Source organism: Rutidosis leptorrhynchoides, chromosome 2, assembly GCF_046630445.1.
Source record: "Rutidosis leptorrhynchoides isolate AG116_Rl617_1_P2 chromosome 2, CSIRO_AGI_Rlap_v1, whole genome shotgun sequence".
NCBI classification, from domain to species: Eukaryota; Viridiplantae; Streptophyta; class Magnoliopsida; order Asterales; family Asteraceae; genus Rutidosis; species Rutidosis leptorrhynchoides.
Genome location: NC_092334.1, coordinates 133332088 through 133337754, shown reverse-complemented (window position 1 = coordinate 133337754; position 5667 = coordinate 133332088).

Sequence of the window (5667 nt, the reverse complement as noted above, 5' to 3'; positions counted from 1 at the left end):
AATATATTATTAATATAAAAATAATATCATTAATAAGTTATATATATACACTTAATCGACTACGATTGTGTGTATTAATATATATACACAAATGATATAGGTTCGTGAATCCAAAGCCAACCATGCATTGTTCAATATCGTCATATGTATTTTTACTACAAAATACATTATTGTGAGTTTCATTTGCTCCATTTTTAATTGCTTTTGCAATATATATTTTTGGGCTGAGAATACATGCACTGCTTTTATAAATGCTTTACGAAATAGAGACAAGTGATCAAAAATGATAATTCTGCGGATTGATGTGCTCGGTAATTTAGTTACATGTTATAAGAGCATGTGAGAGTGAATCCTAAAGATAGATCTATCGGGCTTAACACCCCCATCCTGTAGGCTGCACTAGACATAAGAGCTAGTGGGCGGATGTTTAGTACTTCGAGGATTATTTATACACTTGCGAGTGTACATATCCATCTTTACGAAGATGACTTATTATATTATTGTTAAGGTTGGTTACTGATTCCTCAACATATGAAGAACGGTTTTATACACTTGCGAGTGTACATATATTTATAAACGAAAATCTTGTGGTCTATTAATATATTGAAATGATTGTTATGATAAACTTATGAACTCACCAACCTTTTGGTTGACACTTTAAAGCACGTTTATTCTCAGGAATGAAAGAAATCTTCCGCTGTGCATTTGCTCATTTTAGAGATATTACTTGGAGTCATTCATGACATATTTCAAAAGACGTTGCATTCGAGTCGTTGAGTTCATCAAGATTATTATTAAGTCAATTATAGTTGAAAATATTATGAAATGGTATGCATGGTCAACTTTCGATGTAAAGAAATTTTGTCTTTTAAAAAAGAATGCAATGTTTGTAAAATGTATCATATAGAGGTCAAGTACCTCGCGATGTAATCAACTATTGTGAATCGTTTATAATGGATATGAACGGGTCCTTTCAGAAATCCCATAACTATCTCTACATACTCGTTGCAATTGATTACGTGTCTAAATGGGCGGAGGCAAAGCCTCTCCCTTCTAACGATGCACGAGTTGTAATCACATTCTTGATGGGGTTTTTTGCCCGTTTTGGTACTCCGAAGGCCCTCATTAGTGATAGGGGTACCCACTTTTGCAATGCGGAAATGGAAAAGGTTTTGAAACGATATGGAGTAATCCATAAGATTTCTACCTCATATCACCCGCAAACTAGTGGGCAAGTTGAAAACACCAATCGATCTCTTAAACGTATTCTTGAAAAGACCGTTGGTTCGAATCCTAAGGAATGGTCCAATAAACTCGATGATGCATTGTGGGCGTTTCGTACCACCTACAAGACTCCTATCGGGACCATTCCTTTCCGTTTGGTCTATGGCAAATCATGTCATCTCCCGTTGGAGATTGAGCACAAAGCACATTGGGCTCTTAGGACATGCAATCTCGATTATCATGAGGCAGGTCGCCTTAGGTCGACCCAATTGAACGAATTAGATGAGTTAAGGCACGATGCCTACGAGAACTCACTCATCTATATGGAAAAGACGAAGAGGTGGTATGACAATCGGATTAAAGGTCTGAAAGACTTTAAGGAAGGCGACCATGTTCTTCTTTATAATTCACGTTTCAAATTATCACCGGGAAAGCTTAAGTCCCGTTGGTTGGGACCGTTCGTACCCATATGGTACGGTGGAATTGTTTGATTCGAATGGTGAAGGTTTCAAAGTGAATGGCCACCGGGTTAAACACTATGTGGATGGTCCCCTAGAAATCGAAGAAGAGGTTAACCTCGACTTCGATCCGAAAAACGATTAATTTGGGGGACGAGTCGAGTGAACGACTCGAAAATAAAAATCACGTTTGTTGTATTTTTGTGTATATTTTGCTTATTTGTATATTTGTTTTTTGCAAATGCGATATGATCATTGGCAGGTGCTAAATTTTGAGTTTGTGGTTCAAAAAATATTTTTTTAAAGGGAAAATTCGCCAGATACAAGCCGCGGCGCGAGTTAAGGCTAAAATGTGATGTCGAGACTTTTACAAATTTTAGGGGTTTTTCAACGTTTTAAGCCGCGGCGCGGTTGGTTTGACTGTGGCGTGAGGTAACAAGTAAAATGCATGTCGAGGCTTTTTACAAAATTTTGAGATTTTTGGTGCTTTAAGCCGAGGCGCGGCAGGATTACCCGCGTCACGGGCCGCCTCTAGCGATAATACTGATTTGTTTTTGTTGTAAGGGTAATTGGGTAAAACCTGACCCAAGGCCTAAACCCGACGGGTTTCTTCAATTATTTAGGGCAATTTGCATTTTTAAAACACACATCTTTTACTAAATACATACACACTCACGAATCCTCTCAAAACCCTAATCATTCATCTTGAATCTTTGCTTAATTACTTCATCATATCTCTAATCAATGGGTAACAAGGTCTGATTTTATGATTCTTTCTCTTTTTCTTGCCTAATTACATGCTCTATTGATGTTTAATTTCGGATTGGGTTTAGAATTAGTGTGGGTTGTTGATTTTGATCTTGTATTCTTTAAGTAGTCATGGGTTTTTTTTTGAATATGATTAGTATGTATGAAATTCATGATCTTTTTGTGTTTTTGATACATAAGTTTGATTCTAGCGTTCATGATTGATTTAAAATCGAATTTGAGATGATTATTTCAAAAAAATTGGTTATGGGTTTTGTTAATTATGGTTTGACTTGAATGATAAGTGTGGGGTGTGTTTATTTGGCCGGGTCATTAGGGTTCTAGTTTTAATTGAATGACATTCTCATGTTAAATTGCTTTTATATAATGTAAATGCCATGATATTGATGCGATAATGAATTGTGCTAGGTTTTAGTTGATTTTGGAATGATGTTGTTAATGTTGGCTTTGAAATTATTTGTTTTCAATGATTTTGACTAGCTCGAATGTTTTAAGTTTATGTTGAGATGCTAGTAATGAAAGATAATTGTTTGATTATTTGGAAAGATGATTTGATATTTTTCATGATGAATTGTATGTGGTTTAAGCGTTGGGCATGAATAATTTAATGCTTGTAACGATTTTTTGACCAAGTTTAAATTATGCTTTAACATGATTTCTTGAGATATTGTTTGAATTTTTAAAATGTGGTTTGTTTTGAATGAAGTTGTCTTGGTCAACATACGGATAAATGTAAACAAGAACTAATCTCTAATGCTAATGGACAGGTTTGCATTTGTTGTTGTTTGTTTGGTGTTTTTGATTACAGAGGCAAAGAAACGCTCCCCGAATGACAGCTGCTCAAAGGGAGGAAGAAAGGCTCTTAGAAATTCAAACAAATCTCGAAAATTAGTTGCAAGCATTAAGGGATGATGAAGAGTATGCAGAAAGGTTTGAGTGGATTAGAAGGCGTTCGATCACTGGTACTTGGTATTTAGACTGGGCCCCGCTAGAACAAGCGGGAAGACACTTAAGGACTCATTTCCAAAATATGTTGACATGCGTTAAACAACCGGGTAATCATTTTATTTGCGCATGGGAGCAGGCTTTTACTTGTACGGATGTCAACTACGAGGAGTTGGTGTGGGAATTCTTTTCCACGGTAACTTTTAATCCTCGTCGTGCGGTTACGAATTTGAGTTTCTTACGGTTCCGGTTAGGAGGAGAGGAATGGGAAATGAATAGGATGGATCTTTCCCGTGCATTGGATTTATACCCCGATATGGATGATTTCATTTTAAGGTAGTATTTGGGGGAGACTAAGTTTTATGGTGCCGAACTATTTAATGCGCAACAATATTGGTATCAACTTAGTGGTAAAAATCCGTTTGTGTCTAGTGAATCGAAGGGGTCAGACATTCGAGATAAGGATGTGAGATTGATTCAAAGGTTTTTGGGGTGTACGTTTTGTGCTAGAGTGAATGGGTACGATAAAGTGACGACTCATGATTTATGGTCCATTTATCAGATTAAGCATGAGCAGTTTGTGGATTTTTGGTGGGCGAATATTTACGTAAGCATGTGCTTTAAAAGCAACGGGAAAAACCACTTTTGGGTGGACATTATGTTACAAAAATTGATAATTCTTTCAATATTAACTTCAGTCGTGGCACACCGGCTTGTGACTCGATGAAACCTTTCGGGACACAGTTTTATCTTAATGCACGTACTTTGATGTGGAACTCGAATAGGTCAATGTTAGTTTAATATGTTGAACCATCTCAACAAAGGGGGGCGAGTGGTAGTGGTGCGCGCCATGATGATGATGAGGACGTCACTGCTCGCATCCACGAGTGTTTTGGTTCAGAGTCGGATGAGCCGTATGTTTCGGGTAGTGGGCAATCTTGGTCGGTTTCTGAAGAAGTTTGGAATAGCTTGGTCTCTCGGGTTGATAATGTCCAAATTGGTGTGTCGAGTAATTTTAACGAGTTTCAGAGAGATCAGCGATCACATAATGATCGCATGTGGGGGAGCCAACAGCGGATTGAGGCAAGCACGCTACGACAAGAGGATATGGCGGCGGAGTCATTGTATGATCAGCAATGGATGGCTTATGGTAACGATTGGCAGAGACACAATGCACGTATTTATTATAATTTCCCTAATGATTATATGAGTACGCCACATATAGAGCCGGTTTACTACCGTAATTCAATCAGGCCACGAGTCACCGCACCAACCTACGACCCGCGTGAAGCTATGGAGGAGACTAGAAGGCAGTTCTTTGAGCGATATCCGCAAGGCCAATGGCCTTTTGGACACTTTTATTGATGAGGCCTGCGCGCCGATGATCATGTTGTAACCTGTTTCAAACTTTTTCTTTGTTGTTCTGTACTTCGTTATTTATTTGCTTGGATTATGTACTGTAAACTTATTTGGGGATAAGGCGTTTCGGTTACCGGGTGCTGCTACCTTATCCCGTTTATGTAGTTCTTTTGTTTTTCTTTTTAGTAGGTAGGTTGGCGAAACGAATTTTCAAGTCTGGTATTAAGTTCAGCAAAATTGCATGATTGATGATATTGGTGTAAGGAATGGGAATGGACGGTGTTCTTATGCTGGCAGTCAGTTCAGCGCCATCTGTCACTGGCATTCCGTGATCAGTGGTTAAACTCGATAAGTTTTTATTCTCTTTCTCACATTACCCTTTCGATTTTAATTTATTTTTGATCTCAAGTAATGGGGACATTACTTGATCTCAAGTGTAGGGTGGGGATGTAAAATCTCTCGGGTTGGTTTTTAAGGAATTGTCAACATGTGCGTTTTGAATCTAAAGAAAATCTTGACGTTTCACGGGTTTTGGTAGTAAAAAAAATGAAAAAAGTTAGAAGAAAAAAAAAAGAGAGAAAAACAATCAAAAATTCGGCCAAAACCCTATGCTTTAAGAATGTCAAGTTGTTACCTACGAATTGATGGATATAAAATGTACAAAATGTCGTATCCCATGTTCTTTCGGCCATAGGCCGAAGCCGGGTCTAGTTGGCTCGGAAATTACGCTTGTTCCGTGTCGTTTCCTTAAAACCAAGGGGAACTGTGGGTGACAATTTCCATACCCTAGGATGTATCGTTTCCATCGTATATAGGAAGTAAAGTCTTCCGAGTGTACGTCCTACTTGGTCTAGCAGACTTCCTAAACTATACCTTTTCATACCGATATCATATCACGATATAAAGGTACTGT